This window comes from Cyprinus carpio, chromosome B22, assembly GCF_018340385.1.
Source record: "Cyprinus carpio isolate SPL01 chromosome B22, ASM1834038v1, whole genome shotgun sequence".
NCBI lineage: Eukaryota > Metazoa > Chordata > Actinopteri > Cypriniformes > Cyprinidae > Cyprinus > Cyprinus carpio.
Window position 1 is genome coordinate 10543416 of NC_056618.1, and position 18879 is coordinate 10562294.

An 18879-nucleotide genomic window follows, 5' to 3' on the forward strand; every position below is an offset into this window, starting at 1 on the left:
AGACTCGAACTCACAACCCTTGGATTGCAAGTCTGACTCTCTAACCATTAGGCCACGACTTCCCCCTGAACAGTCCACCAGTCGTCATTTAAAGTGCACGCATTCATAATAAACATGCTTCACACCTAGGTCTACTCCGCTGTTTTCAACATAATAATAATAATAATGTTTTGAGCAGCAAATCAGAATATTAGAATGATTTCTGATAGATCATGTGACTGGAGTAATGTTGCAAAAAAAAACAAAAAACAACAACATTATGAAATCAGGAATAAATTACATTTAAATTAATTAAAATAGAAAGCAGTTCCTCTAAATATTAAAAATATTTCACAATTTTACAGTTTTTGCCACGCTTTAGATCAAAGAAATGCAGGCTTGTTGAGCAGAAGAGACTTCTTTTACAAACGTTTGACTGGTAGTTTACCTGCAGACAATGAACTGTGCTGGATCTGAACGCAATTGGCTGAACTGCAGCAAGTTATGACATTTGATGAAAAACATGCATCGATGATTTGTTCCGTAACATGGATTTAGAAAATAAATCAAGTTTGATTTAATGTCACTTTAATCTTACATTGTGTTATATTTTTGTATACCGATTTAAGGACCCAGAAATCCTCTAATTAACATATTTTTTTACCCACAAGCAGTTGCAATCAATAGATTTGCCCTTACCTCTTGTAAAGGAAGGTGTAGTCAGAAGTTTCAGCAATTCTCCCCGGTGTCCGAGCTCGCTCAGCAAGGTCCGGGCTACTTGGGGCTTCGACAGAAGTCTTTTTTCAAGTTGAGATAACAGGCTACCAATATTAAAATACTCAGAGATTTGTTTGGAAATGGTTTCACTTTATTAAAAACATTAACTCATAAGTATTAATATCAGAAGTAAGAGCGAGACGTCTTCACCTCGAAGTGCGGCGTGAATGTGCTCCAAACACAGCATTTCATAGTCATGCATAAAATTTTCATTAATACAATAAGTCTCCTCCTTTCTTACTTCCTTCTTTGTCAAACATAGTGAACACAAACACCCACACATTTAACTCTTTGTAAGCAGAAACCTAGGTTGCTATAGTTACCCAAGCCAGGATGTGTAACTTTTGACACAGTTAACAAGTTCATAGTAGCATAAATTAAAATGGCAAAACTGCAGCCTCTCTCAAAGAGCGAGTCTATCTCTACTTTAATCAAAACAACTGTGACACCTTCAAGACCGATAGCAGTTTCTAAACTACATAGCAACACTTCTTGAGATTAGATAAATATGTAACATAACAGTTAGCTAGAAGTTCCATCTCGCAACCGTATATGTTGCAAAATGCATCTCCTTGCAAAACCGTTGTACAACTTAAACAAGATATATATATATATATACACATGGCAGTTTTAACTGTTGCTAACCACAAGTTGAGCAACACCTGCTTGTTATACCGCAGACGGGAACATGTTCAAAATGCATCTAAAATATTTTAGAGGCTCGGTTAAGAGTTACTTCTAATGAAAATTATTCAAATCATATATTTACTTCAGCTGTTTCCTAAGTAACTGGATCATTGTCCTTATTTTAAAGATGATTTTCTGATGTTCCAGCTCCATCTCGTTTCCCTCGGCGCTGTTCCATCTTCTTTTGTTTTTTAACTTTGCGGCTCCAGTCCTTTTGAATCCCTTGGACAAGCAGATCATCAAAATGAATTTCTAGTTTACCTGGTTCATTGTAACTGTTTCCAATTGAGAACTGATAAGGGAATAGCATATTTATTGGGTCACTTTCTCTTACAATTGATACACCGCTTCCAACACCACTTCAATGTCTAATGATTTTCAAATCATGGTTCATCAAGTTTTGTCAAAACTATTGCAGATATTAGTGCCTTTATGTCTGAGAAGAGAAGCGAACTGACTGAAGCTCTTCCCGCATGCGGTGCAGGGATACGGTTTCTCTCCGGTGTGGATCCTCTCGTGTGTTTTCAGATGTCCGGTTTGATTAAATCTCTTGTCGCAGTATGAACACCGGAAAGGTTTTTCTCCAGAGTGAACTTTCTGGTGGACTTTCAGTTCACTATTCGTGATAAACGACTTTCCACACTCACCGCATATGTGATTCTTCAGACCGTCATGTCTTTTCTGGTGTACTATTAAAGAACCAAGCTCTGTAAAAGCTTTTCCACACAACGAACACACATGAGGTTTCTCCTGCGTGTGGATTTTCAAGTGCTTCCTCAGAGATAATGCTGTAAAAAATGTTTTATCACACTGTCGCAGTGAAACGGTCTTTCTCCAGAGTGAGAACGCAAATGCGATTTGAGAGCTCTTGCTTGTGTGAATCTCTTTTCACACAGATAGCATGCGAAAGGCTTCTCTCCAGTGTGGATCCTGGTGTGGATCTTAAAGGTTTTTTTATTAGCAAAACTCTTTCCGCAGTGAAGACATGAATAGGGTCTCTCTCCAGTATGAGTTCGCCGGTGTTCCTGAAAGTTTCTTTCGTATTTGATGCTCTTTCCACAATAATCGCACATGAATGGCTTCTCTCCAGTGTGAACTCTCATGTGAACCTGAAGATTGTGTTTGTAGTTAAAAGTCTTTCCACACTGAGGGCAGGCGAAAGATTTTTTTGGCCTCGGCTCTGGTTGTTCTCCAGTTTCGACATGAGGGTGTTTCTCCTCTGCTTCATTCAGTTCTTCATCCTCATTGTTCTCATCCATCAGGACTGAAATTCAAGAAGAAAAAATTAATCTCAGTAAAAAACAAACAAAAATTGTAAAGTAAAAAGATATTTAAAAAAAAAAAAAAAACCTACTGTGATAAGTTGTCACAATGGTTGTTAAAGTTAAACCATGGTAGCCATAAATTTACCATGGTTTTGCAACACTAAATAGTATAACCAGGTTGTTTTTTTTTTTTTTAAGTAAAACTGTGGTTATACAAATAGTAATCAATATGGCTAAGTTTGACCACAAATTTCACAATTCGATTCGGATTCACAAGCTTGAAATTTTATTCAATTTTCAATTCGATTCGATATCAGTTAGTCAGGCAGTACTACAATACTAAACCATTGATAATTAAAATGAACTGATTTGTGAACAATTGCTTAAATTGCACTCAAGTTACAACTGCATAATTATATTTCTATTAAAATACATATTTCTATTAAAATTATATATATATATATATATATATATAAACATTTAAATGGTCAGTTTATTTGAACAGAGATGAAATGTTGAAGAACAGTAAAAAAAATCATAATGATGTTATATGATGCATATATTTAGCAAAATGCATCTCTCAAGACTTGTAGCATACTCCTCCTTTTAACTTACCTTTGGATGATTATTAATCTTTATTTCGTCCTGAAACCGGTATTAAAGCGACAGAGATGGTCAGTTATTATCATATATTAAATAGAACGAACAGACCACAAATACACAGTATATGTTGTCTTTTTTCATATTATCCCTGCTGAAAAAAAAAAACAGCATATGCTGGTATGTTTTGATGCTGGTTTGTGCTCGTCCTTTGCTGGTTTACGCTGGTCCTTTTGCTGGTTTACGCTGGTCCTTTTGATGGTTTATGCTGGTCCCTTTTGCTGGTTTATGCTGGTCCTTTTGCTGGTTTATGCTGGTCCTTTTGCTGGTTTATGCTGGTTTTTGCTGGTCCTTTGCTGGTTTATGCTGGTCCTTTTGCTGGTTTATGCTGGTCCTTTTGCTGGTTTATGCTTGGTCCTTTTGCTGGTTTATGCTGGTCCTTTTGCTGGTTTATGCTGGTCCTTTTGCTGGTTTATGTTGGTCCTTTTGCTGGTTTATGCTTGGTCCTTTTGCTGGTTTATGCTGGTCTTTTTGCTGGTTTATGCTTAGTCCTTTTGCTGGCTTATGCTGGTCCTTTGCTGGTTTATGCCGGTCCTTTTGCTGGGTTTATGCTTGGTCCTTTTGCTGGTTTTTGCTTGGTCCTTTTGTGGTTTATGCTTAGTCCTTTTGCTGGCTTATGCTGGTCCTTTGCTGGTTTATGCCGGTCCTTTTGCTGGCTTATGCTGGTTTATGCTTGGTCCTTTTGCTGGTTTATGCTGGTCCTTTGCCAGCACATGACCAGCATAAACCAGCATCCCAGTGTCAAAACATACCTAACCAGCATATGTTGTTTTTTTTTTTTTTTTTTTCAGCAGGGATTACAGCGAAATACAAAGGAAAAACAGAAAATAATCAGGAGGGAAAGGATGCAGACTGAAAGGAGGATTCTTGTTATACCATGTTATATTTGAATACCAAGCGTTACAGTTATTCTCCTGACAAAATACATTAAGTAAAATTTACATCTCCTTAACTCAAACTTGACGAGTGAGGATTATTTGTAGCGAAAAATTACGATTTGAAATGTATTTTTGAGTTCAACGTCCTCAAACCGGAAGTGTAATAAACTAGTTAGAAAAAAAGGTGTATAGAATAAAACTAAAGAAATGACACTTGAACCGAGAGAAAATTTGAGATCTGCCACGCCACATTTAAGAGGATAAAAAAGACAAGTATTAATATTATTAAAATACCACATAACTTAATGCAAGTGTTTGATAGCAGGGCTCTGCTGATGATGGGTAGTTACGTGTTATTCACACATAAACGAAAAACGCACAGGTCGATTTTGGGATTTAAGAACAGAGATCGTTCAAAAGGAGATCAGTTCAGCATCAGCAATATATATATTTTCACTCACCCTAGAAGATAAATCAATCCAGTCAATCACAGCCTATAAACATGTTGCGTTCATCGCATCCTTCTTCTTTCACTTTTGTGGTGGATGACAAACCAATTCGTGGTGCATTTGCGCCTCCTGTTGGACTGGAGCGTGGAGCATATTGCAATTTGACAAATGACAGAAACAAAATACTCGGATTTTCTTGTGTACACGTGAACCAAAATACTACCAAAAACAGTAATGGTATTACAGATTTATATGCGAATATATTCCAAAATGTATTTGATTATTGTGATCAAAGCTGAATTTTCATCATCATTACTCCAGTAATTTAATCGAGTGAAAGTAAAAAAATCTTTTGTACATCAGACTGTCCCACAGCTGAATCGATACATGTAAAATAAAAACTCCAGGAATTGTTTTTTTTTCCTTCTATATTTACTGTCTATTGTGAATTGTGTTTTGTTTGTAAAGAGTGTGCAAAAAACATACCGTTACGCAACAAAAATTTCAGAATTTGTCTATCTATCTTAGTCTTCAGTGTCACGTGATCCTTCAGAAATCATTCTAATATGCTGATTTATATATATATATATAATATTATATATATATATATATATTATATATATATATATATATATAAATATAAACATTTTAATAGCACTTTATTTCAAGAAAAGTACTGACCCCAAATGCTTGAACAATAGGGATTCTATAATTGCAGGTACATTTGGTGTCCAAAGCCATTATTTTTTTCAGCTTTTTTTCCCCAAACAGTTATATTTTTAATTATTTTAATAATTTGTTACTTATTATGAATTACAAGATTTTACAGTCAATAACAATATAATAATTTGTGCAAAAAGTGTCTTAAATAGCTAAAAATCATGATTTCTTGTGGTCTGAAATAGTCCATAGTCATTGTGTAATCAAAATATTTTATTGTATTTTTCTTTTTGTAATATTTAATTCATTTTATTTTTAAAAGCCCTAAATACTAATTTACTTAATTCTACAACATTAAATTGTTTAAAAATAACTTTTTTTCTTATAAAAATGTGTGTCCATAAATCTTGCGTCAACTCTGTTACCGTATAATATTTTGCCTTTAAATTGGTGGAATTATCTCCCACAACTAAGAAACAGGAAATGATGACACTTTCCCTCGCTGATAAGATCTGAAGCACTGAAAAGTATGTGTGCTCTCTTTGAGAAAATATTTTCATCTAAAAGTTCTTATACCATGAGTTATTTTGAAGAAAGTCAACACTGTTACCACGATATCAAAAGGAAAAAAATAAATAATATATATATATATTACTGATCACAAACTGGATTATTTAAAGGTATTTTAATCATGATTTCATTAGTGCCACATGCTCTTAGCATTTATGCTAGCAAGTGGAGTTTTTGGCAAAAATAAAATAAAACTGTCAATTCTGTTACCGTCAAACTCTGTTACCAATGGGGTAACAGAATTGACAGTCCACCTGACAATTCTGTTACTTACAGGGTCAACTCTGTTTAAGAACTATTTTCACAAAAAAACTATACAATTGTTTAAAATCTCATAAACATTATTGAGATATGATGCACCCTTATGATATTTAAACAACATTTATCTTTTTTTTACTGGATATTGTATATATTACATTTTCAGATTAAAAATGTTTGCTCCAAGCAGACAATTCTGTGAAGACATATAGGTATTTTTATTTTTAAGGTATGCATAGGTGAAGTATTATCTCAGTTCCAAATGTTGGAATGTAAGGACTGTTTGTCTTATGATACAAGAAGGATCTTCCTTTTATGATTTATTGTTATTTCTACATATTGCCTAATTTTTCCGTAACAGAGTTGACAAAAGATACCATGAAGACATTTGTTTTTTCATCAAAAGTGTTCTGATAGAGGTTTGCCTTGTCCAAATACACACACTCTGCTGGAGATTGTCAGCATTAGCCACTACTTAAAGGTTGCAGGCTCTGCCTTCTAGTGGCATTGCGTCAAAAGTGTTCTGATAGAGGTTTGCCTTGTCCAAATACACACACTTGCGGTGTTGGCCACTTGAGAGCGCGTGTGCGCAACAGGAAGTAAGTGTGCAAGACTGTCCAGATCTTAAAATCGCCAAAGCGCAGTGCCCAACTGCTACAGAGCGGTATTCAAGGCTTAGTGTATCCCATCGTGCATCATGTTGTGGAAATAAATCGTGAGACTTTTTGCCAAGATCGCAAGAGGTCATGGAAACCTTTCCAATATAAGTTAAATATTAATAATAATTAAATATAACATAATTTGGTAGTAAAACAAAGTGCTACAAGTTTTGTTTGTGCAAAGGTGAGTAGCCTATATTTATTTTGTACATCATTTGCAACTGCTATTTATCACGTAATTAGAAGCACCAGAAATTAAAGTGTGTCCCATCAGGTAACGAAAAGTTGTACACACACTTGTGGTCTTCATCCTCACTTGAACACTGGGGCCAAACACAGGAAATACGTTATATAAGTAGTCAAGTGATCAAGTGCAAAGACCGCAAGTGTGGGTATTTGGACAAGGCAGTTATGTTCAGCATCTCATTCTTCTTTAACATTTGTGGCAGGCGATGAAGCAAATTATGGTGCACTTGCACCCTCTATTGGACTGCAGTACATTGTGATTCGACAGTTGAAAGCACCATAGTGAATAAATACTGCAAATCTTTCTTTTAAACATATATTAATATAGTAAAGCTATACATGTATTAATATAGTATAGTTACTTAAAATATTAATAGACTTATTTTTAGTTAAAAATCATCCAGAACATGCTTACTTTTATTGGATACTGAAAAGCACATATTGAAATATTTGCCAGATATTAAAATTTGCAAAAATGACCGAAAGAGCCATTGGGCATATGAAGTTTATTTGAATGTTGTGCTGTGCATTATTCTCCACATATAGCGCGATCTGAACCCTAAACACGTTTTGCCAAAAAGCCGGTTTTGTCTACTTTCAAGGCATTGCGAGTTCACATTTACTGCAGAAGCCAACAAGCGCCCTTGTTGTTTTTGAACAGAAGCCGATAAGTCAATTTGAGCAAATCCGCGTGATTTTATTCAGGTCAGGTGACAAGGCTACTTTCACTTTGAAAAGATGTTCTAGCTGAGAGGAGTTTCATCAAAGCTAATTTCAACGAACTTGATGAACCTGTGATATCTTCTTCAGGGCAAAAAAAGGAAAATAAAAGCTGAAACCTTTTCACGGAACGTTGCAAAAGCAGCGCGTTACAATGGTGAGGGAAAAGCTCTGTGTATTGCGTGTAATCACATCCATACAGTTTATCATCACAACAACAATGTTTGTCTGGCATCTGCATTGTCATCTGAGGAGATTACAAAGATTAAACAAGTGTTTTTTAAACTCTAAGACATGAAATGTGGAGTTATCTGCTTTTGCCAAAAAAAGACTGTTGGCATTATCTGCTTTTGCTATAAAACAAACTTTTAATATGTAAAAAAAAAATACTTTCAGTGAACTTTAATTCTGTAAATTACCTGCATTTGTTCAAGTTATTATTACTTATCAGTTATCGGTTTTTGCAAATGAATTCTTCTTATATTAATAAGCTATGATTTATCTGTAATGTGAGCAGTATTCGGCTGTTTGTATGATGTTTTCATTTCTGTATGATAATCAGAATGATATAATAGTAAAAACTATGTAGAGTAAAACAACAGATTTAATTTTTTTTTTTTTTTAAGTAGTTACTTTTTATTTGATCATGTGCAAAATATTTTTAATGAGCCATGTATACCTGTTTGTTAGGTATTTAAAATATTAACTACCATTTAAAGTCTGGAATAATTAAGATTGTTTAATGGTTTTAAAGGAAGTTTCTTCTGCTCATAAAGGCAGCATTTATTTTAGAAAATTACAGTAAAAACTATTTGATTGTGAAATATTATTACAATTTAAAATGGCTGTTGAATATATTGTAAAATGTGATTTAATTACTGATCAAAGCTGAATTTTCAACATAATTACTCCTGTCTTCACTGTTACATGATCCTTCAGAAATCATTCTGATTTGCTGCTCAATATCGCTTTCTTTCTTTCAAAAAAAAAAAAAAAAAAAAAATTTACTGACCCCAAACTTTTGTTTTCTACACACACACACACACCTCTTAGAAAGTCCTGGTTTCTGAAGATAAAAAGCTCATTGCGACAATACAACAGAGTGATGTTTCTTCTTATGACTCAGCAGCTGATTTGATTGGTTGAAACTCTTCCCACACGCAGTGCAGTGATATGGTTTCTCTCCGGTGTGAATCCTCTCATGTGCTTTCAGGGTTCCTGAGCGAGAGAACCTCTTGTTGCAGTGCGAACACTTATAAGGTTTCTCTCCAGTGTGAATCCTCTGGTGCAGTTTCAAGTGCGTGGCTGATATAAACCCATTCCCACACTCGAAACACACGTGAGTTCTCACACCGGTGTGTATCTTCTGATGCTCTTTAAAACCATCCAGTCGTGCGAAACTCTTTCCACACAGAGAACATAAGTATGGCTTCTCCTGCATGTGAACTTGCAAGTGTCTCTTTAGTATGGATGATGAAAGAAACGTTTTACCGCATTGGTTGCAGTTAAATGGCCTGACAGCTGAGTGAGTGTGAAGATGTTCTTTAAGACTGCTGACATGTGTGAAGCTCTTTCCACACTCGACACAAGTGTACGGTCTCTCTCCGGTGTGGATCCTCATGTGTTTCCTTTAGGTTTTTCTTTATAGGTGAATCTCTTTCCGCAGTGATCGCATGTGTGCGCGCTTTTCTCCGCTGTGGATTTTGATGTGCCTCCTAATGGCTCCTGAGAGTGCAAAACCTCTTCCGCATTGAGGACACATGAAGGTTTCTCTCCGTATGATCCTTATGTGCTGTTCAGGCCTGTTTTGTATGCGAAACTCTTGCCACATTGGTCGCACGTGAACGGTTTCTCTCCGGTATGAACTCTTATGTGATCCACAAGGTTCCTTTTACACCTGAAACTCTTCCCACATTGAGAGCAAGTGAAGGGTTTCTCGCCGGTGTGAATTAGCATGTGGCGCTCAAGGCCGATTTTTTGCGTAAAACTCTTTGCACATTGAGGGCAGGTGAAAACTTTCTTGACTCTTTCTCGTCTTTGGGATTTATTGTTATTATCAGTCAGTGAACAACTCAAAGATTTTTCTCCAGGTATTGAATTACGTTTCTCCTCAAGCAGTTCTTGACTTTCCTCTTTCACTTCCATCAGGTCTACATGAACATAGGAAATTAAATCATTAAAAAAGTCCCAAAACAAAAGCTTTGCTCTAGATTTAGGAAATTCTCACAGCCACTATGGTTTTCTAACTTCCAAATCTGGTATTAGTTGCTGGTTTTATGTTATTTCAAAGCTATTTTTTTTTTTTTTTTTTTTTTATTACTACAACTAAATCCAATGAACTGCACGCAGCTTTTATGACCTGAATGTTCTTCAGTCTCATTACTGAAGGTTCAAGAATAATCACCAACCTGTTTTTTCTTCAGTGTGTTTGATTCTGCAGGGTTCTGGATCTCTCATGTTCTCACTGTCCTTCAATAAACACTGGCTTTACAGATTTCACTTCTTCCTGGTGGACTGGACGCTCATCTTCAATGTTCCAGCATTTATTGTTGAACTGTTTTTAGCGGAACGTCACTGAAGATGTGATTGTTATCACTGTACAGAGCAGATCTGCCAAAAAAATAAACCAATTACAATACATTTAGTTTTTTTTAAACTCATATTATGTATTCATCTTTGTATATGATCTAAATATATATCATAAATTCTTATACGATGTTAATCTTACATTTATCGGCACCCTATTTAACATATAGATTAGGGAACTAATGTATTGTTCAAACAACATTACGTACTCGCGAATTATCGTTTGGAATCATACTGACCCTTTACTGAATGAACTCGGGGAATATATCAAAATGATGAAATCAGTGAATTATCTAAACTGCGTGTTATCTTTACTTTCAGTTATGTCATACTCAAAACAAAAGATTCATATGCGTATTTCGGGAAATTTAAAGCGTACTGACCGTTGCTTGTTGCGTTCAACCGATCGACCGTTACTGCCGTTTTCAAACAAAGAGCGCGAAACTCTGGAAAATTCCTCAACTAAACCACTCTTGATAATTATTTGAAAATCATCTATATTTGTGTTAGCTCTCACTATAAGACTTTGGAATCATTTAAAATAGTATTTACTTCCATTAGTCATCACTTTTCAACTCAAATACGTAGGCTACTGTTTTATTAATTTACTATATTCATATATAACTAAGAAATAACCGTTTGTTAGTATGAAACGTTAAAATAAATGTTCCATGATTTCCACATAGAAAAATAAAATAAGACTATTTATAATGATATAAATAATATATTAACATTTCGCTGACAGCATCTTTGTTTACACTGGAATCTGACCCCACTTAAAAAAGAACATCGAAATGAAACCTACATCATCTTCACGGCTCCTCCAGCATCATCTTCTTCTACGTTTCATGGCGGGACACAAAACACTCGAAGGCACGTTTCCGCCACCTACTGGAGTAGAAAATACAACGCAAGGAGATGCAACTTGATAAAACGCATTCTGCAGTGGCAGAAAAGTGTACCTGAAATGTATTGTGTATTTATTTGAAATAAAAGACACGTGGAGCCTGTTTAAAGGGTTTGGTTTTCATTTGTGAAAGGCTCAGTTTCTCCCCCCACGTCCACCAACTTTTTGCTTTCTTCGTGTTCGCCGCCAGGTGTCAGCAGGACATAAAACAAATACTGAGGGACTTTTTATTTATTTATTTTTGTCAGAAAACGGAATAAGGAGGAAAGAACTGCTGCAAACACATAAAAAAAAAAAATTAAAAAAATAAAAAAAATAATGAGGGACTTTTTATTTATTTATTTTTATTTGTATCCATAATTCAATAGTAATAATCAAAACAGTCATAATTCATTAAATTTTCACAACCCTTTTGAGAATTAACCTTGGTTTCATTGTAGTAAAAGTGTGGTAACCACGTTTTTTTTTGTATTGATTACCATTTGTATAACCACAGTTTTACTACAAATACCATGGTTAAACTATAGTTACTGCAGCAAAACCATGGTTAAACTATAGTAACCATGTTTTTTTGGGGGTTTTTTTGTAAGTAAAACCTTGGTTAATTCTCGTAAGGGAAGACATTATTTAAAATCAACAAATGCTTTAATAGAAAATAGCATAACACCCCTGATTATGTTATTCCACAGTTGTACTGCAGGGTTAGTGAAATAAAGTGAGCTGACATCTGGTCATGCGATTTTTAATGAAGACAAACACTTAGTATAGACCTACTGATAGAATGGTTTATTTACATTATTCAGATGCAATGTTGAAACAAAAGGTTCGGTTCAAACAAGAAAGTCACTCTTACTCCTTTTGGGATTCAGATTCTCAAGATGCCTTTGGATCATGCATTTTTTACCACTTGAATCAGTAGATGATTTGATCGCTTATTACCAGATGGCTCTCGGTGGTGTGGCTTCTCTCGTGTGCTTTCAGGTGCGGCGACTGAGCGAAACTCTTCCCACAAAGTGAGCACTTGTACGGTTTCTCTCCAGTGTGAATCCTCTGGTGCTGCTTGAGTTGGTCGGATGTAATAAAAGCCTTCCCGCACTCATAGCACACGTGATCCTTCACACCACTATGGACCTCCTGATGCCTTTTAAAGCAGTCCACTCGTGCAAAACTCTTTCCGCACAGAGAACACAAGAAAGGCTTCTCACCTGAATGAACTCTCAAGTGTCTCTTCAGTGCAGACGCGGTAATAAAATCCTTACCGCATTGATCACAGTTAAAAGACCTCTCCGCGGCATGAGAGAGCTGGTGATCTTTGAGACCGTTGATGTGTCGGAAACTCTTCCCGCATTGTTCGCAACTGTAAGGTCGCTCTCCAGTGTGGATCGTCATGTGAAACCTGAGCTTTTCCTTGCGTATGAAGCTCTTTCCACACTCTTGGCACGTGTGCGGCCTTTCTCCAGTGTGGAGTTTGACATGCCGCTGCAGGTTTGTGTTCGTCGTGAAGCTCCTTTCGCAATGCAAGCATGCGTAAGGCTTTTTTCCAGTGTGGGTTATCACGTGCCTCTTGAGTCTCGTTTTACACGCCAAGCGCTTTCCGCACCATTCACAAATGAAAGGCTTCTCTCCGGTGTGGATTTTCACATGCCTGTCGAGTCTTTCTTTGCACGCGAAACTCTTTGCGCACACAAAACACGTGAACGGTTTTTCTCCGGTGTGAATTCGTATGTGGCGCTCGAGTCGTGATTTACCTGCAAAACTTTTTCCGCACTGGGGGCAGATGTAAGTCTTCTTGTTTTTGATTGTTTTCTGTGAGAGGACCAAAGGTTTTTCGTCAGTGATGGAGTGATGATGTTGCTCCTCCACCTCATTCAGGTTTTTACGTTCCTCTTTCACCTCCATTACACCTAAATGAACATAATAAATAATTGTTTAACTGTGCGGTGAAAATATGTGAAATGCTACACACTCGAATGTTACCCTGGACCACAAAACCAGCAATAAGGGTTATTTTTTTAATCAAAATTGAGATTTATGCATCATGCGAAAACTGAATTGATAAGCTTTCCATTGATATATGATTTGTTAGGGTATGACAAGAGAAACAACTGGCTGAGATACAACTATTTGACAATCTGGAATCTGAGGGTGCAAAATCGCCTTTAAAGTTGTGCAAATGAAGTTCTTAGCAATGCATAACACTAATCAAAAATGTAAGTTTTGATACATTTACAGTAGGAAATTTGCAAAATATCTGCATGGAACATGATCTTTACTTAATATCCTTAAGATTTCTGGCATAAAAGATTGAACTGTATTGTTGGCGATTGCTATAAATATACCCGTGCTACTTATGACTGCTTTTGTGGTCCAGTGTCACCCATTATAAAACTTTACATCACCTGTACTGTTCCAAACATTAATGCATGTAGCAGAACTGCTGTACAAGGCTATTTTGTCATGTATCCGTCCATACATTATTTGATAATGTAGGCTGTAACCTGTTTCTTTTCAATGAAGAATCAAGAATAAACACCAACCTCTTTGTCTTTCAGTATCTTAGGTTTCATACCGCAGGATTCTGGATCATGTTCTCTTCAATAAACTCTTATTTTTGCATATTTCAGTCCCAAGCCCATGGATATCTATGGCAGGCCATATAGATCGCTGCTGCCTTTTGTTCTTAAAACGTTGATAACAACATCACTATAAATTGTCGCGGACAATATGTTCATGTCAAGTATCAAATTAATGACGGCGGATGTAGTTAACAGTATTGTTTTTACCGTTACTTCTAACCAGTCCCGTACGGAGTGATTTAACGAACAGCTCCTTTGCGAATATCGAGATGTTTACGTTTTGCGAACTGTCAGTTTCAGCGATATAGCCGTTCCGACTCACGCGGTCGAAATACAGCGTAATATATTATGCGTTCCGAATGCGTATCGTGATTATAACAAATACTACCATCAAACAAACATTTAGTTACCTATTTCTGGACGACTAACAGCAGCAGCTAACCGGCCCGGAAGAACAAGCGTTTCGTATGGCCACGCCCCTTCTGACGTAGAAGGGCTGCGTTCCATTCGCTCATCTGTCTCTGCTGCAACTGTCTTCAGCTCGCGTGTTGATCATTTACCAAGTATCTGAATTGTTTCTCGTCTCCGACTGACTTCAGAGGTTCTCTAAAAGCTTTATGTTTCAGGAACCGATCTCCTGATATGAGTGTGTGCATAAAAGTGTTCTCTGAGGTTTTCATATGATTAATATTCATATAAACATATTAATATTCATATAAACTCGATATTGTACATCTGTGCCAGGAACAGGAAACACTGCTATAATCATATCAAATGTTTATTGTAGAATAAAATAGAACATCTAGAGTGGATATGAACATCAAACACCTTAAAACTAAGATTCAGATTTACATTTACATTAGGTCATTTAGCAGACGCTTTTATCCAAAGCCACTTACAAATGAGAACAATAGAAGCATTCGAAACTAACAAAAGAGCAATATTATGCAAGTGCTATGACAAGTCTCGGTTAGCCTAATGCAGCAGGCTATATATATAGCCTATATATATATATATATATATATATATATATATATATATATATATATATATATATATATATATATATATGCACACACACACACACAATGTGCTGACAATAGAAAAAGAAAAGAGAAAGCTATGTCTTAAAGGCCTTTTTTCAAGAGAACTAGATAGTGCTAGTTGAAGATAGAAGAGATGTGTTTTTAGCCATTTCTTGAATTCAGATTCAAACTAACAAACAGTTCAGGTTAAGTATTTGTGGAAGAGGAATATAAGAAAGACTTTAAAAATCAGCAATCAAACACCCTGTTCAGCTCTCCAGGATCTGATGTCATAAACCAGAACCAGGGTCACAACTGCATATTTGCTGAGGGGTATGCAAGATCAGTGCTGGCACCCCTTGTATTCTAGCCCCCGCGGAAAACTCTCTGCAAGCAATTAATATTTTTCATTTACCTTCATTTACATTTTTATATTAAATGAGAAAACTGTATCTAAAATTCGCTTTAAAGAACATTTGCATTTTTTTATTTTTACTTACAGAGACATTTTATGGAAAATCTGCTATGCTTAAGTGGAAAAATTCTGCAACCTGATAGAAAAACAGATACTTTTAAAATCAAGGTCATGATATTCTCACTATGACAACTAGATGGCAGCAGAGGATCATTCATTTATTTTGCATGTATTTTAAGACATAAAAAAAATTAAATAAAATCCTAATATAACATTTAAAAATAATTTTTGTTAAAATTTAGCATTAGGGGAAGTCGTGGCCTAGTGGTTAGAGAGTTTGACTCCTAATCCTAATGTTGTGGGTTCGAGTCTTGGGCTGGCAATACCATGACTGAGGTGCCCTTGAGCAAGGCACTGAACACCCAACTGGCCCCCGGGTGCCGCAGCATAAATGAAACCCACTGCTCCGGGTGTGTGTTCACAGTGTGTGTGTGTTCACTGCTGTGTGTGTGTGTGTTCACTGCTGTGTGTGTGCACTTTGGATGGGTTAAATGCAGAGCACGAATGGCTGTATGACATGAGGGTGAATAATTAATGACAGAATTTTAATTTTTTGTGTGAACTATCCCTTTAATACTGAAATGCAAACTAAGATTCAAATTAGGATTCAAACTAACTAAAGGTTCAGATTTCAGTATTTAAGGGAAGAGGAATACAGAAATATTTAAAAACCAGTAATCAAACATCCAGTTCTGCTCTTCTGGATCTGATGTCATAAACCAGAACAGCCACAGCAGCGGCAGCAGCCACACCCACCAGAGCAGTGACGACCAATCGGATCACAGCTTCAGCAGAATCACAACAGTTAACAGAGTCTGAGAAACAAAAACATCAAACATGAGAGCAGCTCAGTCAATAATGTTATAGCTGTTTTATTTGTAATAGATTTAAAGGAAAAATTGCATCAAATAATGTTTATGTGATCTTAAATGACTAAGTGGTTGGTTTTATGTATATTAATTATTTGTGTTAAATTGGTATGCAAAATCAGTGCCGTTAGCTTTGTGGGCCCGAGTTTGAATCCCGGCTTGAGGAACTTCCCCAAGCACCCCCCCCCCCACCCCCCACTTCAGTTCCAGCCAATTCTACACACATCCAAAGTGTTTTTGCTTACATAATATATGTGTGTGTACTGTGTATATCTATTATGTGTGTGTGTATATCTATTATGTACATTTTAATTCATATTAAATACATTTAAATATTTTGAAAATATACACTGTATGTGTATGTATTTATATATACATAATAAATATAAACAGTACAAACACATATATTATTATATTATGTAAACAACAACTTTTATTTTGGATGCAATTAATCATTTGACAGCACTTAAATAAATCTTTGAATTATGATGACCAGCAACACTTATCACGAATGAAACTGTAACTGTGACTCACCAGAGACAGTGAGATTGAATCTGTATGTGATATCTGTCCTGCTCCTGATGGTTACTCCATAAAGTCCAGAGTGTGTGGTTGTGGTGTTTGTGATGGTCAGAGATCCAGTCTGATGATCCAGCTTCAGTCTGTCTCTGAATCTCCCATCAAGAACATCAATTGTGGAGAAAATCTCTATGCTTTGCATTGATGTCAGCTATAAGAGTCTGTGAATGCCCAAATGTCCACATTATCTCATCATCTGTCTGTAGTTCAGTGTTAGTCTGTAGAGAGACTGAATCTCCCTCCATCACTGACACTGACTTCACTGCATCTGAATCAGCAAACACACCTGAAGAACAAACACAAACTTTTTTATGGAAGTAAATTGTTATATGTTCAAATATCATTCACAAACAGGATGAGATGAAAATTCTGATGGTTTTATAACTGAACTGAAGTCATGCACAGAAAACACTTAAGATGAGAATCAGGTCACAACTGAAACTAAAGCTGCTGCTGTTTGAGCTTCAGTATGTTTATAAAGACTGGGGAAAACAATGTGTTAATTTCTGTGATTAAAATGTGTTGTTTAACGAGTTAAAAATGATTGAAGCTACATCCTACTTTTGGTCCTCTATCAGTTATAAGTAAACGTACATGCATCTTTGCAGAAAAAAACATTGGAATCTCATTTATTAAGCATGAACGCACACAAATTTATGCATGAAATCTGTGTACGAATGTTTACAAATGGTTTGTTCATAAAGCTCTTATATGGAGATGGTTGGGGTGTGTTGTATGCCTTGAGCACACAGACACTAGTTTAGAATATCCTGAATTCACTAACATTAGAACGAGGTCAGGGTCTGTCCCACATAAGAGAGATCACATGCACACGACAGGAAGCAAGTGCACAAGACTGTCCCAGATCTTAAAAACACCAAAGTGCAATGCCCTTAATGCACACTAAATCCACACTATCTAGAATACTGCTCCAGAGTGCTATTCAAGGCTTAGTGTATCCCATCATGCATCATGTTTTGTAATAAATGGTGAGACTTTTTGCCGAGATTTTGCAACATTTCTAATGTAAGTTAAATATGAATATAATAGGCTAATTAGATATTATATAATTTGGTAGAAAATAAAGTGTTGCACATTTTATTGGTGCAAAGATGAGTAGTGGTGATATTTATTTTATACAAAATTTGCAACTGCTTTTCAACTGCTCCAAAAATTAAATTGTGTCATGTTATAGGGAATACTGAACAGACATTTAGAAGTTGATTGTAAAATGCAAAGTATTAAAAAATACAAATAAAATACACTGTAAATGTGTCAAATCAAGTAATGAAAAATTTGACGCACTTGTGGTATCGCATCATGCATCATGTTCAGGAACTCATGTGCAAAGAAAACCGCTGTTAACTTTAAGTTACTTTAATTATATCACATATAATTTGTGTTGCACATTTTAATGGTACAGAGATGAGCATGCACATTTTTTTAAAAAAAAAACATTTGCATCTGCTTTTTATCAATTAATTAGAAACACCACAATTAAACTGTCACATAGATACAGAATGTATAAGCTCATTTTAAAGTGAAAAAGTATTAAATGCACTAAAACCTGAACACAATGCTCTGTAAAAAAAACTGACTTGTATTTTACAACACTATGTTGTAAGTGTGTCCCATTGATTAATAAAAAAAGTTATTGACACTCTTATCATCTTCACGCCTGCTCTAACACTTGGGCCAAATACAGGAAATACGTCATATAAGTTTTTATTTTCTGTATCTAGGTGTCGGTAGGGGAAGTAACAATGAGAAAAAAAAAGTAACAAGGAAATGAAAGGCGAGAAGACACTTCAATCCTCTGTGCCAGAGTGAAGATGACACAAGTTTATCGCTCAGTCTCAACCTGGAACAATATCCATTACCAGTTCCTGCTGAAAGTCAGTTAGCCACTGCTAATACACAGCTATTGTCTCTACATGAGAAACGAACACAAAGTTCAGTCTGGAGCAGAGGAGAAGTGTCTCCTAGCAAACTCTGAACTGCCACAATATCCTCTTCGTCCCAGACACTCTCACAAATGAGCAACAGATTTGCCC

At 35.9% G+C, this 18879-nt stretch overlaps 2 pseudogenes; both read right to left on the reverse strand.

Moving 5' to 3' along the window:
* Positions 1–830: 830 nt before the first annotated feature.
* On the reverse strand, positions 831–3504 carry LOC122141377 (annotated as a pseudogene).
* Positions 3505–8796: 5292 nt separating this feature from the next.
* Positions 8797–14448, reverse strand: LOC109047827 (annotated as a pseudogene).
* Positions 14449–18879: the final 4431 nt, after the last annotated feature.